This window comes from Biomphalaria glabrata, chromosome 8 (assembly GCF_947242115.1).
Source record: "Biomphalaria glabrata chromosome 8, xgBioGlab47.1, whole genome shotgun sequence".
In the NCBI taxonomy this organism is placed as follows: domain Eukaryota; kingdom Metazoa; phylum Mollusca; class Gastropoda; family Planorbidae; genus Biomphalaria; species Biomphalaria glabrata.
Genome location: NC_074718.1, coordinates 41,126,147 through 41,147,478, shown reverse-complemented (window position 1 = coordinate 41,147,478; position 21,332 = coordinate 41,126,147). Strand labels below are relative to the sequence as shown.

The following is a 21,332-nucleotide window of genomic DNA, read 5'->3' as shown; positions in this document are numbered from 1 at the left end:
TTGTGACGTGCAGGTGTGTCGGCCCATGGCGAAGGATTTTGTGAAGACAAACTTTGCGACGTTTTAATTAGCGTCACAAAACCTTTCATATTTTTAACACTCTTCGGTGTCTGCTTAGGGATACAAGTACTCTGGTGTCTGCTTAGGAACATAAGTACTGTGGTGTCTGCTTAGGGATACAAGTACTGTGGTGTCTGCTTAGGGATACAAGTACTGTAGTGTCTGCTTAGGAACATAAGTACTGTGGTGTCTGCTTAGGGATACAAGTACTGTGGTGTCTGCTTAGGGATACAAGTACTGTAGTGTCTGCTTAGGGATACAAGTACTGTGGTGTCTGCTTAGGAACATAAGTACTGTGGTGTCTGCTTAGCAATACAAGTACTGTGGTGTCTGCTTAGTAATACAAGTACTGTGGTGTCTGCATAGGAATACAAGTACTGTGGTGTCTGCTTAGGAATACAAGTACTGTGCTGTCCGCTTAGGAACATGAGTGCTATGGTGTCTGCTTTGAACATAAGTGCTGTGGTGTTCTAATGATGTCGTGTTATGGTGTCGACATACATGACACAAAAGAATATGTAACACCATCCGGAAGTACCATGTCCATACATTTCACCTCGTTATCAGAGCACAATTGAACCCAACATTTTACTGATAAACTGAATATGCAATGTTGTTAACTCCAGGTAAGCATAAGTAACTTTTGTGTTGGTTTGTTAAGCTAGGGCTCTTTGACGTTAAATATACAGGGAAGGGATTCGAACCAGCCTTCTCAGCAACCTTCCCACCACATGACTTCAAAGCCAACTTTTGAAATTCAGAATGGCCCTACGAAGACATTGTCTAAAGAGTGAGTAAGAAAGGTCTAATGGACTCACTCACGTGAACTCACCTGTAAGAACAGTTGTCACCGTCGCGCCACCCTCTGGAGTACCTTAAATTAGCGATATAAATTATATGCATTTGTCTCAGGACCTATAAAGCTACATTTCTTTCTTAACCTTTGTGTCTTGACCTTTAAAAAGTTACTATTCTTAGTCTCAGGAACTTTAAAGCTACATTATGTCTAGTCTGAGGACCTTTAAAGTAAAGTTACATTTTTTTATTATCTCTAGTCTGAGGACCTTTAAAGTTACATTTCTTTATTATCTCTAGTCTCAGGACCTTTAAAGTTACTATTCTTTGTCTCAAGGCCTTTGATGTTACATTTCTTTTTTCTTTTTTTTTTTTTGCCTTTTGCCTCAAGACCTTTGACGAAATTCTAAAATCCCAGACTTCACCGAGACTCGAACCCAGCACCCCTGGCTCAGAAGCCAAGCGCTTATCCACGCAGCCATCGCGCCCCTAGAACTTCAATTTAAGATTCACAAAATTAGACTCAACATGAAGCTTAATACGTATTGACATCTCGCTTACTATCTCCATCTCAAATAGAAACTTCTCCACTAGAAAAGGAAAGAACTAGAATATTTGACTGAACAAAAAATCTGCTTATGTTTAACTCCCTTGTCTATTTTTTAGCTCTCTTGGAGGCGTACTATTGTATCTTGAAATGTAAACACGTTGTTTACTGGTTATACAATATAAATAACCTTGACACATTCATTATTTATCATAGTTTATTATCTTGGCTTAGATTTAGCCTTAGAATCTATAATTAAGAGTAATCAAGTTTTCATGTTTAGAAAAGCAATAATTGATTGTTTGTTCCATTATTGCAACATCATTTAGTTGCTGTTGTTGTTTTTACAATTCCTTGAGTGGGTGGAAGGTAAAAAGATGGAAACCGGAAGTTGGCCTGGTAGATCGAAAACGTCGTCTCTAACGTAATTTGACAATTTAGAAATTTAGACGATGGCGTGGAGTGAAAAAAAAGGCGGGAAGTTAAAAAAGGAATCTCTACATGTAGAAAAGAAGTCAAGCTCTGGTAGTCGAGTTTATTGCCAGCCGTTAATTAAGAAGGTCAATGACGACATTTTGTCGACCGACGAAAATCCCAATAGATTTTTTTTTACCACGTGACTATGTCAAGGGACGTAACTACCTGATTGTCTCACCACTGGACACTGTTAAGCTCTTTATTTAAATTCAGGCCACTCGCGGCTCGCAAACACACACACACATACACATCCTACATCTGCATACTCGATGGCATGAGCACAAACACATCTGTAGTCAGATTAGTCTGTGGTCCGAAATAGTCTGAGACATTTTTATATGATGCCCTTTTTTTTAAGGAAATCTGTACTCCGGAAATACCAAAAGGTTTCTCGATATGGATGTTCAAACATTTAATGAAAATCTCCAATAACAAACGTATTATCAAGATCTCACTGTTAAAGATCTCACTGTTAAAGATCTCACGGTTAGAGATCTCACTGTTAAATATATCACTGCTTAAGATCTCATGGTTAAAGATCTCACGGTTAAAGATCTCATTGTTAAAGATCTCATGGTTAACGAGCTCACTGTTAAAGATCTCACTGTTAAAGATCTCATGGTTAAAGATCTCATTGTTAAAGATCTCATGGTTAAAGATCTCATGGTTAAAGATCTCATTGTTAAAGATCTCATTGTTAAAGATCTCATGGTTAAAGATCTCATTGTTAAAGATCTCAGTGTGAAAGATCTCATGGTTAAAGAGCTCAATGTTAAAGATCTCAATGTTAAAGATCTCAGTGTTAAAGATCTCATGGTTAAAGAGCTCAATGTTAAAGATCTCAGTGTTAAAGATCTCATGGTTAAAGAGCTCAATGTTAAAGAGCTCAATGTTAAAGATCTCACTGTTAAAGATCTCATTGTTAAAGATCTCATGGTTAAAGATCTCAGTGTTAAAGATCTCATGGTTAAAGATCTCATTGTTAAAGATCTCATGGTTAAAGATCTCAGTGTTAAAGAGCTCAATGTTAAAGATCTCAGTGTTAAAGATCTCATGGCTAAAGATCTCAGTGTTAAAGATCTCATGGTTAAAGAGCTCAATGTTAAAGAGCTCAATGTTAAAGATCTCACTGTTAAAGATCTCATTGTTAAAGATCTCATGGTTAAAGATCTCAGTGTTAAAGATCTCATGGTTAAAGATCTCATTGTTAAAGATCTCATGGTTAAAGATCTCAGTGTTAAAGAGCTCAATGTTAAAGATCTCAGTGTTAAAGATCTCATGGCTAAAGATCTCAGTGTTAAAGATCTCATGGTTAAAGAGCTCAATGTTAAAGAGCTCAATGTTAAAGATCTCAGTGTTAAAGATCTCATGGTTAAAGATCTCAGTGTTAAAGATATCATGGTTAAAGATCTCATTGTTAAAGAGCTCAATGTTAAAGATCTCAGTGTTAAAGATATCATGGTTAAAGATCTCATGGTTAAAGATCTCAGTGTTAAAGAGCTCAATGTTAAAGAGCTCAATGTTAAAGATCTCAGTGTTAAAGATCTCAGTGTTAAAGAGCTTGATGTTGCGGTTTGTAAGTTTCTCTCTTGTTAGTTGAACTCGTTGTTGATCTTTGCCGAATTGTCTGGGGTACTGATATCTTGTAACCGTGATGCCGAGGATTCTGACTTAGCCTAACAAACCTTTCAGGAACACTCTGACTTAGCCTAACAAACCTTTCAGGAACACTCTGACTTAGCCTAACAGACCTTTCAGGAATACTCTGACTTAGCCTAACAGACCTTTCAGGAACACTCTGACTTAGCCTAACAAACCTTTCAGGAACACTCTGACTTAGCCTAACCAACCTTTCAGGAACACTCTGACTTAGCCTAACAAACCTTTCAGGAACACTCTCACTAAGCCTAACAAACCTTTCAGGAACACTCTGACTTAGCCTAAGCCTAACAAACCTTTCAGGAACACTCTGACTTAGCCTAACAAACTTTTCAGGAACACTCTGACTTAGCCTAACAAACCTTTCAGGAACACTCTGACTTGGCCTAACAAACCTTTCTGGAACACTCTGACTTAGCCTAAGCCTAACAGACCTTTCAGGAACACTCTGACTTAGCCTAACAAACCTTTCAGGAACACTCTGACTTAGCCTAAGCCTAAAAGACCTTTCAGGAACACTCTGACTTAGCCTAACAAACCTTTCAGGAACACTCTGACTTAGCCTAACAAACCTTTCAGGAACACTCTAACTTAGCCTAACAGACCTTTCAGGAACACTCTGACTTAGCCTAACAAACCTTTCAGGAACACTCTGACTAAGCCTAACAAACCTTTCAGGAACACTCTGACTTAGCCTAAGCCTAACAGACCTTTCAGGAACAGTCTGACTTAGCCTAACAAACCTTTCAGGAACACTCTGACTTAGCCTAACCAACCTTTCAGGAACACTCTTACTTAGCCTAACCAACCTTTCAGGAACACTCTGACTTAGCCTAAGCCTAACAGACCTTTCAGGAACACTCTGACTTAGCCTAAGCCTAACAGACCTTTCAGGAACACTCTGACTTAGCCTAACAAACCTTTCAGGAAGCCTAACAAACCTTTCAGGAACACTCTGACTTAGCCTAACAGACCTTTCAGGAACACTCTGACTTAGCCTAACAAACCTTTCAGGAACACTCTGACTTAGCCTAACAAACTTTTCAGGAACACTCTGACTTAGCCTAACAAACCTTTCAGGAACACTCTGACTTAGCCTAACAAACCTTTCAGGAACACTCTGACTTAGCCTAAGCCTAACAGACCTTTCAGGAACACTCTAACTTAGCCTAACAAACCTTTCAGGAACACTCTGACTTAGCCTAAGCCTAAAAGACTTTTCAGGAACACTCTGACTTAGCCTAACAAACCTTTCAGGAACACTCTGACTTAGCCTAACAAACCTTTCAGGAACACTCTGACTTAGCCTAACAGACCTTTCAGGAACACTCTGACTTAGCCTAACAAACCTTTCAGGAACACTCTGACTAAGCCTAACAAACCTTTCAGGAACACTCTGACTTAGCCTAAGCCTAACAGACCTTTCAGGAACAGTCTGACTTAGCCTAACAAACCTTTCAGGAACACTCTGACTTAGCCTAACAAACCTTTCAGGAACACTCTGACTTAGCCTAACAAACCTTTCAGGAACACTCTGACTTAGCCTAAGCCTAACAGACCTTTCAGGAACACTCTGACTTAGCCTAACAGACCTTTCAGGAACACTCTGACTTAGCCTAACCAACCTTTCAGGAACACTTTTACTTAGCCTAACCAACCTTTCAGGAACACTCCGACTTAGCCTAACCGACCTTTCAGGAACACTCTGACTTAGCCTAACAAACCTTTCAGGAACACTCTGACTAAGCCTAACAAACCTTTCAGGAACACTCTGACTTAGCCTAAGCCTAACAGACCTTTCAGGAACAGTCTGACTTAGCCTAACAAACCTTTCAGGAACACTCTGACTTAGCCTAACAAACCTTTCAGGAACACTCTAACTTAGCCTAAGCCTAACAGACCTTTCAGGAACACTCTGACTTAGCCTAACAAACCTTTCAGGAACACTCTGACTTAGCCTAACAAACCTTTCAGGAACACTCTGACTTAGCCTAAGCCTAACAGACCTTTCAGGAACACACTGACTTAGCCTAACAAACCTTTCAGGAACACTCTGACTTAGCCTAACAAACCTTTCAGGAACACTCTGACTTAGCCTAAGCCTAACAGACCTTTCAGGAACACTCTGACTTAGCCTAAGCCTAACAGACCTTTCAGGAACACTCTGACTTAGCCTAACAAACCTTTCAGGAAGCCTAACAAACCTTTCAGGAACACTCTGACTTAGCCTAACAGACCTTTCAGGAACACTCTGACTTAGCCTAACAAACCTTTCAGGAACACTCTGACTTAGCCTAACAAACTTTTCAGGAACACTCTGACTTAGCCTAACAAACCTTTCAGGAACACTCTGACTTAGCCTAACAAACCTTTCAGGAACACTCTGACTTAGCCTAAGCCTAACAGACCTTTCAGGAACACTCTGACTTAGCCTAACAAACCTTTCAGGAACACTCTGACTTAGCCTAAGCCTAAAAGACTTTTCAGGAACACTCTGACTTAGCCTAACAAACCTTTCAGGAACACTCTGACTTAGCCTAACAAACCTTTCAGGAAGCCTAACAAACCTTTCAGGAACACTCTGACTTAGCCTAACAGACCTTTCAGGAACACTCTGACTTAGCCTAACAAACCTTTCAGGAACACTCTGACTAAGCCTAACAAACCTTTCAGGAACACTCTGACTTAGCCTAATCCTAACAGACCTTTCAGGAACAGTCTGACTTAGCCTAACAAACCTTTCAGGAACACTCTGACTTAGCCTAACAAACCTTTCAGGAACAATCTGACTTAGCCTAACAAACCTTTCAGGAACACTCTGACTTAGCCTAAGCCTAACAGACCTTTCAGGAACACTCTGACTTAGCCTAACAGACCTTTCAGGAACACTCTGACTTAGCCTAACCAACCTTTCAGGATAACTCTTACTTAGCCTAACCAACCTTTCAGGAACACTCCGACTTAGCCTAACAGACCTTTCAGGAACACTCTGACTTAGCCTAACAAACCTTTCAGGAACACTCTGACTTAGCCTAACAGACCTTTCAGGAACACTCTGACTTAGCCTAACAAACCTTTCAGGAATTTAATAATAATAATAATAAGGTCTTGTCTTGGAGCCAAGGGTCAGATCTTGTGGTGTCAGCTCTGGACATGTCTCCGTGGTGCCGGGTTTGAACCCTGAGGGTCGAAATCCAAAATTAGAAACAAACTTAAATAACAAATCGAATATACAAAAATAGCTGTTCTTTACATAATAAAAAGGTTTAACACAAAACAAACATACAATACATAGAAATGTGTAATACTTTGAAAGGAAATAATAAAAGGAATATATATATAATATGGCTCAAATATTTCGCACCAAAACGTCCCTAGTCCAACGTCCGGATTCGGTCGAGACCAATCGTTATAAAAGGCCTGAATAACGACCTGCGACGTTTCAAAGTGGGCAGTGGAGTCCAATAGATCTTTGCCACTGTGATAGGGCTACGAGCTATTGGTTGCGAGGTTACAGGCTTGCAGGTCATTGTTCGGGTCCAAATAACGATTTGTATAGCTTCAGTACATGATATTCGATGTTTTTTTAACCAAATCTATTAGAGGATTTGTGTGTGTGTGTGTTTTTTAATGTTTTTTAACCCATTTCCTAGTGGATTTTTTCAGTTTTTTTTTTTGTTTTTTTTTTTTAATTTGGATGCGGGTAGGGAGCTCTTTTAGACACTGCTGCTGTGTAATTATAATGTTGAATCACGTGACCTGTCCATTATGACGTTAACGATTTGCAAGTCTGCTAACATTAAACCAAGTCCCATTACCTAACTGATGAGATCATCCTTGAACTTTACTGAATTACCGCCCATGAGAATCTTAAGCTGGTCAAGTCACGCTATGCTAAAGACTGTTATAAACTTGTGGGTGTGTAGTGAAGGCAAAACTGTTACCTGAACCTTTGGAAACCCAAAAATTCAGTGACACTTCCATGTTAATACTGAGTGTTGAATCAGAGTTTAAAAATAAAACTTTGAGAAACACTGTAGCTAAATAGGTCCTCCTTTTGCCTATCTTTTTCTTTTTTTTTTTTTTATTCAAAGGAATTCTGTGGCATGTGGTTGAATAGAGTTAAATAGTTGGACGTCACTGACCCTCTTGGGGGGGGGGGGGGGGGACACGATTGGACCTGTGAAGTGCCAACGAGCTATTAGTCTCCACTACCCACGTGTCGCGATGCTGCAGGTCAGTGTTGAGACCTTCTGTGACGATTGGCTTCACGAGGCGACGGGAGGCTGATAATCCTCCGCAATGGTATATCAGAAGCTTTGATTGTTGCCTTAACTGGCATTGAGGATTGGCTCATTTCTTATTCTATATGCTAGGACAAAATCGTACAAGTGCTTCATCTTCCTTAGTGCCTTTAGAGCATAGAACGCGTTGCCTGAGTCAGGCAGAAAAGCAAATGACTTAGCAGATATAATTATCTTTTTTTTTTAAGGAACTTCTGTAATTTATAAGATAAGTTAAGATGAGAACACATGGAATACACATTTGAGACCCAAAATATTTTTTGCCGAAACAAGTGTAGACGGCTAAAACCGAACTTGAACACTTGAAGACAACGGTTTTGTTTGCGTTGGATGTGGCAAACCATGAAGGTCACAGCTAGGACTTCGTAGTCATTTGAAATATGTTCTCTATAAGGCAGATGATGTATAGGTGATCTGTTTCTGTGGCAGCGGTTTACGATGGTATCATGTGCCCAGGTACAAATATTCGTGGCCCTGAAATGTATCCTACAGCTGTTGTTTTTTTTTTTCTTGAAGTCTTTTTAATATTTATAATGCATTGTGCACGCGTCTCTCATCATTGTGTGCGTATGTATGTATGTGTGTGTGTGTATTCATCCGCGCTGCTCGAATCGATCAATCATGAAAAAAAGAAATCTACGACTGATTCCTGCCTGAATGAATAGACGGACTTATTATTAACAAAAAATATCTAGATCCAGGCTTTGGTGAGACTCTAGAAAATGATGTTGGTCTATTGATCCAATTGGTTTATGACGCTGTGCCTTCAGGCAAGGAGAGAGAATTCAGAGATAAATGGTGTCTCACAGATCATCGACAGTGTTGTCAGGATGATCAAGGGACGACAGTTCCTGCCTTGATTTGATCTATTGATACAAATATTGTCTTGATATACGGACATACTTTCACTACGTTGGTGGTTTTTTTTTTTTTTTCGAATGCTGTTTTAATCATTTAATGCAATTGAATAGATCTAGGTTTAGTGTGGGGACTGGAAAGGAAAAAAAAGGATGCGATGAAACAGTGCTTAAAAAAATTGCTATCTAATATATAAATTAGAAAGCAAGGCGTATGTATGTATGTTCTGAAAAAATATCAAAACCGTTTGACCAATCTTGATAAAACTTGGCATAAAAGTTCCTTAATTCTTGGCGGAGACCTTATTGTATGTTTAATGTCCCTCCCACAACTGGAGGTCCCTAAAATAGAAAAAAAAAACTACCCAGCTGTATTTCTATTTATTAACGAAACTTTTGAACAAATCGGGTAAACACGTTTTTACAGAAATGTATATTGGATATGAATATGTCGCCTGAACAGGTAAACCCATTTTCATACTCAACTTTTATTTTCGTGGCAAAATTTTTAAAAATGTGAAGGGATCATTCTCCAAGTTTAACATAGATCTAAATTCAATCCAGTAGATCAGTAATACCCAAACTAAGTCCCGCAGGTCTTATCCAGCTAGTACAATATAATAAGAGTAATTGTCACGCTATCCACCAAAGTACTCACTACTCCTCCAGTGCAGGACTTTAGTAAGAGGACACCTCTGACTTTTGGTGGAGGCCCAAACCCTCTTTAAATTCAATCTGAATGACAACTATCAAATCAGAGTTTTCATTGTGTGTCCGAATTAAGTAGTTCTTTATTTCTAAAATGTCTATAAACTGTCAAATTTATAGACAGTCGTTTTAGCCGTTTTCAAACTACCCGTCCAGTGTCCATGTTTCCTCCCAGTTTCCAACTTGAATCCATGAACAGTTTGCAGGCTGTTAGAGAAGCAAGATCCTCTTTTTGTGATCAAAGAAGAGCACGGATCTTATTGCCTTTCAACTCGAAAGTGGCTGTGAAGTCCGAGCAACGCTTTAAAAATCAGATTACACTCAACAGCTGGGTAGGTTGTTTTGTTTTCCCTGCTTTTGTTTTAAGTTTGTTTTTCAATAATATTTGTTTCGTTGCTCTTTGTTAGTCCAATGCTGGTCTTAGAGCTACGTCTAAGAAGAATTTATTACTGCTTTGACTCGGGGCTGCACATTTTATAAAATTAGCTTTTTCTAAAATATTCATTTATTAATTACTATTGTCTAGTGCATCTTTCTTATTCAATGCGTTCTGGTCTACTCTCTCCGTGCTTATCTTATCTTATCTTATATAATACAGACGTTACTTCAAAAAAGAAGATGATTACGTCCTACGCGTCATGCATTTAGTCATGCATATTAATCAATGACTTAAATTCTGCCAAGTCACTGGTTTTCCTGGCTAGCTCAGGCAACCCATTCCATGCTCTAATAGCACTAGGGAAGAAGGAAGAAGGATGCTGCTTTGAAGCGCTCAGCAAACACAACTCAGCCTCGGAGGCTGGATTCCAATATAAATTGCAACCGAATGAAATGTTCAGAAAGTTTCAGAACACTACGAAGTAAATAGGCGAAATCTCAAAAAATAAACTTATACAAAAACAAAGCTTATATAAGGAGAAGAACTCCGCACTTACAACTATAGCTTTCAAGAATGTACAAGTTCCAAACGGCCTTCAATAAACGAGTCACACATCATTATTTCATCTGAAAGGTGAAGTTCCCCTTTCAATCTGTGGGGCAAGTCAATCTGTTTCTTTGACCGACGATTATCGAGCAGGACATCATGTGACCAGCACAACGACCAATTAAAGTCAGGTACCCTTTAGAGTTGGGTGGATTCAAGCCCTAAAAATCCCGAAATTTAAAATCTCAGTCTTCACATAGATTCGGAACCAGTACCCTAGGTTCGGCAACCAAGCGCTTAACCACTAAGCCACCGCGTCCCCATTCTTCCACCACAATCTGCAATATTTTTTCTCCAGTCTCTGCTAGTAAATCACACAAGCACTTTTTTGTTTCTACAGCCCATACTTATACTAGCCATGGTGTGCTGTCCACACAACTCAAGCTATGGGTGCTTCTATACAAGTAGATCACACAAGCACTTTTTTGTTTCTACAGCCCATACTTATACTAGCCATGGTGTGCTGTCCACACAACTCAAGCAATGGGTGCTTCTATACAAGTAGATCACACAAGCACTTTTTTGTTTCTACAGCCCATACTTATACTAGCCATGGTGTGCTGTCCACACAACTCAAGCAATGGGTGCTTCTATACAAGTAGATCACACAAGCACTTTTTTGTTTCTACAGCCCATACTTATACTAGCCATGGTGTGCTGTCCACACAACTCAAGCAATGGGTGCTTCTATACAAGTAGATCACACAAGCACTTTTTTGTTTCTACACCCCATACTTATACTAGCCATGGTGTGCTGTCCACACAACTCAAGCAATGGGTGCTTCTATACAAGTAGATCACACAAGCACTTTTTTGTTTCTACATCCCATACTTATACTAGCCATGGTGTGCTGTCCCCACAACTCAAGCAATGGGTGCTTCTATACAAGTAAATCACACAAGCACTTTTTTGTTTCTACATCCCATACTTATACTAGCCATGGTGTGCTGTCCCCACAACTCAAGCAATGGGTGCTTCTATACAAGTAGATCACACAAGCACTTTTTTGTTTCTACACCCCATACTTATACTAGCCATGGTGTGCTGTCCACACAACTCAAGCAATGGGTGCTTCTATACAAGTAGATCACTCAAGCACTTTTTTGTTTCTACATCCCATACTTATACTAGCCATGGTGTGCTGTCCACACAACTCAAGCAATGGGTGCTTCTATACAAGTAAATCACACAAGCACTTTTTTGTTTCTACAGCCCATACTTATACTAGCCATGGTGTGCTGTCCACACAACTCAAGCAATGGGTGCTTCTATACAAGTAAATCACACAAGCACTTTTTATTTCTACATCCCATACTTATACTAGCCATGGTGTGCTGTCCACACAACTCAAGCAATGGGTGCTTCTATACAAGTAGATCACACAAGCACTTTTTGTTTCTACATCTCATACTTATACTAGCCATGGTGTGCTGTCCACACAACTCAAACAATGGGTGCTTCTATACAAGTAAATCACACAAGCACTTTTTTGTTTCTACATCCCATACTTATACTAGCCATGGTGTGCTGTCCCCACAACTCAAGCAATGGGTGCTTCTATACAAGTAGATCACACAAGCACTTTTTTGTTTCTACATCCCATACTTATACTAGCCATGGTGTGCTGTCCACACAACTCAAGCAATGGGTGCTTCTATACAAGTAGATCACACAAGCACTTTTTTGTTTCTACATCCCATACTTATACTAGCCATGGTGTGCTGTCCACACAACTCAAGCAATGGGTGCTTCTATACAAGTAAATAAGTGTTTCCCAAATTTGTTCTTGAACGGAACACTTTGCACATTCTGAGTACATTTTTATGTGTATTTTTCTGTTGTGGTGTCTTTATATGAGAAAAGAGTCCTTGTATTTGTAATCACAACAAATTTCCGTAAGGACCAATAAAGCAGTCTTAGTCTTAGTCTTAGCCTTATAGCGGAACACTTTGCTTATTTTTGAGAGAGGTTAATTCAAGTGGCGGGCCACTAGTTACTTATTCCAGTAGTTCGTGGAACACATATTCAGGCCTCGCGAAACGCTAGGGTTCCGCAGGACACAGTTTGGGAAACACTGATGTAGATGTTATATTTAGACGTTACTGCAACCATCACAAACCTGATTTTGTGACAGACCAACATTTTTGAATCTCAAGTTTCATGACATATATTATTATTATTATTTATGTATTGGACATCCATTCCTCTTCACTTTCTCTGTAATTTCCTCCTCCTATTGAATATATATTTAAATAAAACAGATCCCAGTCATAAGTGACCGTGAACTTATGGTGTGTGTGTGGGGGGGGGGGGAGGGGCGGGGGAAGCTCTGCAGACGACACGTAACCTTGACAAGTCTACTCTACGTAGCAATCTACTTGAAATGATTTCGTTTAGAGAAAAAAATGCTAGCCCAATCAATAGAACCGCCCAACGTAAAGGCGGATATTAAATATTCTTATCATGGCAATTATTAAAATGGTTCATGGAACCAAAAGATCAATATCACCAGAGAGGGAGGGGGGGGGGTGATCAGTCAAATACTTAGTAATTACATTTATATCAGTAGATTGAGTCACTGCGACATTTTTTGCTATCAGATTAAGTCACTGCGACATATTATGCCATCAGTGTGAGTCCCTCTAACATATTATGCCAGTAGATTGAGTCACTGCGATATATTATGCCATCAGATTGAGTCACTGCGAAATTTGATGCCATCAGATTGAGTCACTGCAACATATTATGCCATCGATCTTGTCTCTGTAAACATGGCCTAGATCCATGAAATAGTAACACTTTCATAGAGTTGGGCAACTTTTTTTTTTTTGAGGGTCTTAAGTTTGTTTTAGGGCTACTATACATACGTTACGGTTCCAGTTAGTACCCAAACAACATTTCTGCCAAAGTTGTATCAAGATTGATCAAACGGTTTTGATTTCTATGCGGGACATACATACATACGCCTTACTTTCTACTTTATAGTTTATATAATACCTCTATTTATCTCGTATCTTCGTGGAAATTGGGTGGGCTCAAAAACCTGGACACCACACGGACATTTCATATGAATGTTTTTCTCAAACAGTTGCCATGTTACCATCTTTCGCTACAATTTATTTCATCACTTGGATTTATTTCCATTTTCTATATTGGATATTGACTTTGAAAGGATCGAAATTCAATTAACTTAATATCTGTATCGTGTTACATCAGTATATTATTAGAAGAATGCAAGAGTGTGTTGTGTTGGAGATGATAGTCTATATGTTATTAATATTGCAAAAATAATGCAATCCTAAATGCTGCTGGTAAAATCATTGGCAAAAAAACAAAACCCATTTGGGCAGCTGTTTGAGACAAACATCTATAAAAAAAGCTAACAAGATCCTCGAAATAAAGAATCACCCTTTGTGTCAGGATTTTGTGATTTTACCATCACAAAAGAGATACAAGACACCGATAGCAAAGACAAACAGACACAAACACTCTTTTGTTCCCCTGGCAATCAAATCACTTAATAAGAACAATCTGGTATAAACTTTGTCACATGTAAATTATGAGTAAGTCTGGTGTGAATGTACACTTTGGTTTCTTATAGTTATAATGTTTTTTGTTTGGTGTAATGCACAAATTGTAAGACAAATTTCCATACGGACAATAAAGATGATTATTATTATTATGTTAGAAATGAACGAGTAGTCATTCTCTGGCGCTGCCAGGGTCGAGTTTCGCTAAAGAGAAACAAAATTCATCGTAGTCCCTTTAACAGTTTCCACTGAGGAATTTTCTGGTGATGTGGCAGGTCTGCAGCAGTACCGCCCTCTGACAGGCAACGAAGATGTTCCTAGGAATGTTAAGGGCCTTGAAGGTGTCTGTGAGGTCAGTTGTTATTATCCCCTCGGTTGATATAACAATGGGGTATATTGTTATTTTGGACAATTTCCATAGACGCTTAATCTCCAAGCCTAGGTTCCCATATTTTCTTTGTTTTTCTATCTCAGTTTTTCGTAAATTATGAGACAGTGGTACGGCGATATCGATAATGGTAGCGGTTTTTTCTTTTTTATCGATGAACAGTAGATCCGGGCGATTAAAATCTACCGTTTTGTCGGTCAGAATAGGCCTATCCCAGTACAGCAGATGTTCAGTAGACTCGAGAACCTCTTGCGGAGAGTATTTATAATAAGGGGGAGTGTCCTTACCGATCAATTTGTACGTCAAAGCCAGGTGTTGGTGTATTAACTTTGCAACTTGGTTATGGCGACCCAGGTAGGCTGATTCTGATAGGGCTGGACATCCTGCCATAATGTGTTCAATCGACTCGCCCACATTTCCACATTTTCGGCATTTGTCGACAACATTGAGTTTCAGGATATGCTTCTCGTAATTTTTTGTCCTGATTACTCTGTCCTGTATTGCTGTAACAAAGCCTTCTGTTTCAGGGTAGAGATGACCTGCTTTGAGCCATGTTAAGGAAGCAGCCTTGTCGATGTTGTCCCCATGTAATGAAGCCGGAAATTTTCCGTGGAGTGTTTTTTCTTCCCATTGGCGAATCTCATGCCCTACGTCGTCCAAACCGATATTGACATCAGCATTGTGTAGGTTCAGAGGGGTTGCATCGGAGTCGTATTTCCGTAGGAAGGAAACTAATTTGTTGCTGGAGGCGAGCAGTTTTGAACGTATTTTTAAAACTTGCATCTTACACAATTTGAAGATGTTCTGCAATCCACGACCCCCATCCTTCCTGGGCAGGTATAACCTTATGGTGGAGGACTTGGGGTGTAGGCATCGAAACTTGGTTAGTAATTTTCTAGTGAGTCTGTCAATGTCATGTAGGTCGGTGTCAGTCCATTTGATCACACCGAACGTGTAAAGGAGCACAGGGACGGCCCAGCTGTTAATTGCAGTGATGAGATTACTGCCAGACAGTTTGGTGTTGAGGATTTTATTAACTCTTTGCTTATATTTGCCAAGAAAGTCCTCTTTTAATTTCTTATGGTTTATCTTGGCATTCTGGTTTATTCCAAGATATTTATAAATAGAGGCGGAGTTCAATTCCTCGATGCCTTCAAATTCAATGTTGGTGTTCGTTGCCTTGCCCTTTTTAATGCTTATGATGCCACACTTATCCAGGCCAAAAGACATACAGATGTCGTCACTAAAGCATTTTACCGTTTTGATTAAGGTGTGTAATTTTTGCTCGGTTTCTGCATATAGCTTTAGATCATCCATGTATAATAAGTGGGACACACATTTTGTACATTTAGTGTCAACCCTAAAACCGTTCGTAGAGTCTTGGAGTAATGTAGATAGAGGATTAATCGCTAGGCAGAACCAGAGTGGAGATAGTGAGTCACCCTGGTATATACCTCTTCTTATGTGCTGTTAGACACCTTATTTATATAGGTTAGTTATTTTAGTTATTTAGCGACGCACCATAGTAGACGCATATTGAACGGGACTAGTGACGTTTGGGATATGTTGGGTTAGAGACCGGAAAATCAGTTAGCGATAGAACATTCCAGGGTAACGACGTGTTTAGTGACAGAGACTTCTACTGTGGCCCTTTTATCATAATAAATACATGTTGAATAGTTCATCAGAGTCGACTACATCTCTTCACTAGTTAAAATCGATGTGCCAGTTCTTGTTTGTATTGTTGTGCAACTACACGTAATACACCCGGACAATTACACCCAAACGATTGCAGAGTAATTGGTTGACTTCAAGACAGCCTGAACTAGCAACATCACAGTGGCGACCCCGAACCTCGAAGCCGAACCTCGAAGCCGAACATCGTACCGGACCTCGAAGCAGAACGTTTACTCAGGTGAGGGTCGTGCACTCGAAGATATAAGATTTCATCGGAGTACGGCTGAACACAGCAGTATCGCAGGGTGACTTTGTTCTAGATCTACATACAGTCGTCGTCTGTTTGATCGCACGTTCAACGAGCCGTTAACTCAGGGTGACCTTCGTCAGGACCGTAATCATCGCAACGCCTGATCTTCATATGCTGAACCGACCTACAACCAGAGAAACCGTTCATTCATAACGGGTGAGAGATCGTTAGTGAACCTGTTGGACATATTTTTTCTTCGTCATAGGAGCCACATTGAGTATCAAGTTTTACCTCGTCAGTTTCGAGAAGGACAGTTTGCCCGCTGTCAGAAGTATTGTGAGTACTACAAGTTTGGTAGCTAACTAAATCGAAATCGCTCTGTCGTCTTACCCTTGGAGAGATTCTTGTGGAGCAGTTTGCTCATTGAACCGGTTGCTTGCCACGTTTATAACGGTCACTGTGTTTAACCTTTGGAAGGTTAGTGAAGTAATCTTTATCATTACTGAACATTGATATATCTAGTATTCGTCGGTCTAGACCATATCTAGACTTGTTAGCAGTGAAGTTGTGGAAACAGCTACATCCACTTAATTTCGTTGAAAACCGTTAATCGTCTAACGGAACGTCGTCGGAGGTGACCTTGGTTTCACCTAGTCTACATTGGACAGTTTGGTCTAGTGAAGCAGAGTACAACAGCAAACTTCGTCGTACTACCAGAGTAGCAGCAGAAGCAGTGAACTATTTTAGAGAACCGTTATTCGTCAGCCCAGATCAAGTCATCGTCGAGAAAGTCGTTATTCGTCAGCCCAGATCAAGTCATCGTCAAGAAAGCCGTTATTCGTCAGCCCAGATCAAGTCATCGTCAAGAAATTCGTTATTCGTCAGTCGTCCAGATCAAGTTGCCGTCAAGAGACTGTTATTTGTCAGTAGTCGTCTACACAAGTCAAGTCATCGCCAGAAGAACCGTTAACTTATTCGTCAGTAACTGTGTACACAAGGTCGTCGGAACTACACATACAGTCATCAACAGTCGTCGAAGAAACTAGAACATTTTGCTGTGGCATATCAGGACATCTGTGGCATTACGTGGGATACTGGTAGCACCGGAGAACAGAGTCAGAACTGGAAGAGAGGCAGTGGAATTTGTTGTGATCTAGCATATTCGGGAGTCCGAACAAAGGGATCTTTCTTATCAAAAGCTAAGTGCCATTTTTCTTATTAGTATATGTTTAGATTGCCCTTAGAAATAGATTTTGTCTAAATTTGGTACGTTAGCCTGAGTAAAATCAGGTGGTGCGCCTTAAAACCCGTCGGGGTAGAAGACGTAATTTAGATGAAAAGCTATATTATACGTTTAGGGTTGTAATTTGTTTTGTTTGTGTAAACGTCATATCCGTTGTTGCCTGGTTACTTCGTGACGTTATCACTGTGTGCCATATTGTCACATCCCAACCCATAGTGATAGTCTCATTTAATTATTTCATTTGTGTATATTATTTTAAATTATTTATTTTTATTAATTTAATTAGATCTGTATTTTTTTTTCACTTAATGATAGAAAGTGCGGGTAGGATTCTTTTACTGTGAATCAGACTAAAATAATTTTAGTTTGAGCGGTTAAAATCAATTATGATTTTGCCATGAGAATAATGCCGAAACTGGCTATGTAGTCAAACACTATCGTCTGGCTAAATCTAGATCTGCAAATTGTTGTACATCTCTTTGGTACAATTTAATTATCTAGACTCTACTTTGAAATATTATTAAGTTGAAGATGAATGAAGGTAGTACATTCTAGATATATATATCTTGTTGAAGATATATTTGACATTGTATAAACATATTTGTTTTATACGGTTAAATAGAACCATAATCTACTCTAGATCTAGACTCTAGACAGTCTTTGAATTTACTCTAGACATTTCAGTCATACCAGATTTTAAAATTGATCATAGTTGGTCATACTAGATCTAATAGTCATAGTGCTCTTGATAACTAGATCTAAATGGTAATATTATACATACTATAATATACTGGATTTAAATTTGTGTGTAATACTAGATCTAATATACAGATTTGAATATAACCATAATAACTCAGACTAGATTTATACATTTACTAAATCTATAGATAGAGACATACCATTTAAAATTTGTATAAAAGTGTGGAAAAACTTAAATATAAAATAAGTTTAAAGTATAGCCATAACTAATATAGGCTAAGTAAAAATATATATAAAATATAAAACACAATGGCTACATCATCATATGTGGACCTTAAGGAGGTTAAGGAAACAGCTATGCAGGATGGAAAGGCCATGGAGTTAAAAGGAAAGGACTTAGCAGCTTATGTACAGCAAGTTGTGAAGGAGGAAACGGAACGTCAAAGACAAGAGATAGAAAGACAAGAAGAACGTCAAAGACAAGAGATAGAGAGACAAGATAGGATCAGAAAGGAAGAATATGAGAAGCAAAAAGAGGACCGAGAACATGAAGCTAAAATGGAGAAGATGAGATTGGATGCAGCACAAGCCAGAGCCCAAACTGAACAAGGAAATAACACAAATAACTCAAATAATTATACCACTCAAAGAGACAACCCTAATTCACAAACATGGCTAAAGAGAAAAATACAAAGTTTTGATGAACAGAAGGATGACATTGGTGATTTCCTGAAAAGATATGAGGCAAAAATGTCTACATTTAATATGCCTGAAGAAGAATGGTCTGAAATACTGATAGACTTTGTTCATGGTCAAGCTCTAACAATATGCCAAAATCATGACCATCATATTGATGATAGCTATCAGGTTTTAAAAAGAGAATTATTAAATGCCTATGGTCATAATGCTACAACTTTTAGAAAGAAATACTTTGACAATATACCATCATTAGGAATAGAACCCCAAACTACCATTAATATGGAAAAGGATTTTTTCAATAAGTGGGTAAAATTAGAAAAAGTAACAAACTCTTATGAAGGATTAAAAAATTTTATTTTAGTGGACAACTTTGTAAATAAATGTGATCCTCAGTTACAATCTTTTATTAAAGAAAGAAACCCAAAAACTATAGATGAAATAACAGAAATAATGAGAGTATACAAAAATGCCTATCCAAATAAACCATTTTCTGATAGGGATAAGAGCAAAGTAGATTTAATAGGATACACCAAAGAAAATGTTGATAGAAGTAGAAATAGAAACAGATCAAATAGTGGAAATAGAAAATATAGTGAAATAACCTGTTTTAAATGTCAAGGAAAAGGTCATATAGCAGCTAACTGTAGAAGAGGGAATAGTAGGTCTGGAAGTAGAAATAGATACAATGAACAAAATAACAATAGATATAGGAGTAGAGATAGGAATGACAGGGGAAATTATAGAAATAGGAGTTACAGTAGGGAATACAAAAATAAAGGTACAGATAGGATATATTTCATGGAAGGAAATAGGAACAATTTTGCAGTGTACCCAGGGTTTGTAGATAGAATTCCGGTGGAATTAATCAGGGATTCAGGTTGTAACACTTTGGCAGTAAAAACTAAATTTGTCAAACCTCATTGGTATAAAGGGTTTACTAAGAAAGTAGAATTAGCAGATGGCACTGTAAGGGAATTTAAAGCTATAAGGGTGTACATTGAAACTCCATTTTTCACTGGTTATTGTGATGGCATTGCAATACCAGAAATGAGATATGATATGTTAGTAGGAAACATAAAAGGAGTTAAAGAATGTTCAAGAAAAGAATTAGAAGACTGGCAAAACAAATACAAAAACATAAGACAAAATCATGAAAACATAGAAACACAAAATATAACAAGTATGATAATAACAAGATCAATGGATAAAAAAGATGAGAAACAGGAAAATACAATAAATGTAATAAGTAATGATAAAGAAAAAGAAACCAGTAATGTAATACAAATAGAAAATACAGATGTTAAGGAAAGAGAGATAGAAAATGAAACACAAAATAGTCTTGAAACACAAATATTTCAAAGTGAAAAAGAAACAACACCCACATTTGCATTAGAACAAATGAATGACAATATTATTGGGAAAATTTATTCGAGAATATCAGATAAAAACAATAATAATCCAATGGAGAAATTTTGCATAGAGAATAAAATATTGTTTAGACAAACAAGTAATGATAATAAGAAAATAAAACAACTTGTCTTACCACAGAAATATTGGAAAGATGTTTTAATCATGACACATGATAATAATTTAGCAGCACATAGGGGAGTAAAGAAATGTTATAGGAATTTGTCAAAACAAGTATTTTGGCCCAAAATGAAAGCAACAATCAACAAATACATAAACTCATGTGACATATGTCAAAAGAGATCTAACAAAAGCCTAGTGAATAAAGCACCTATTCAAGAAATGGATGAACCTACAGCACCATTTCAGAAAGTATCTATTGATTTAATAGGTCCTTTAATTCAAACTGAAAATAATAACAAATACATTCTAACAGTAATAGACATGTTTAGTAGATATCCAGAGGCAATCCCATTATCAAATACAAGTGCAGAAAATATCATTAATGCCATAACTCAAAAAGTAATTACAAGACATGGTATACCTAAAATTATATTGAGTGATCAGGGATCTCAGTTTAAGTCAGAACAATTTAAGAAATGGACTAAACAATACAATATACAGCACATATACTCTTCGGTTTACCACCCGGAGAGTAACGGTTTATGTGAACGATATGGTGGATCATTAAAAAGATCACTAACAAAAATAATTCAGAATAATCAGAACAAGTGGGATCATTACATTAACTATGTACTATTTGCTCATAGAAACAACATCCATGAAGCAACACAATTTTCACCATATGAAATAATACATGGAAGAAAACCCAGAGATGAATTAGATGTTTTTAAAGAAAATCTAATAGACAATGAGAATAAATTAAATAATGACAGTGAAACAACAATCACAACAGAATTGAAAGAAATATGGACTCAAGCATATAACAACAATAAGAAATATAAACAAAGTGCTCATGAGAATCTAAATAAGAAAAGACAATTGAAAACACTAGAAGTAGGAAACAACGTATTAATATTAATAAA

General features: G+C 38.0%; 1 protein-coding gene across 1 annotated transcript in view; it reads left to right on the top strand.

Annotated features, from left to right (window-relative positions):
* The first annotated feature begins 328 nt into the window (after positions 1 to 328).
* LOC106076336 (serine/threonine-protein phosphatase with EF-hands 2-like) overlaps positions 329 to 21,332 on the top strand; it is a 62,825-nt gene continuing 41,821 nt past the window's right edge. The window contains exon 1 of the mRNA XM_056037912.1: positions 329 to 686. The gene's annotated coding sequence lies outside the window, so the exon portion shown is untranslated. The remainder of the gene's footprint in view (positions 687 to 21,332) is intronic.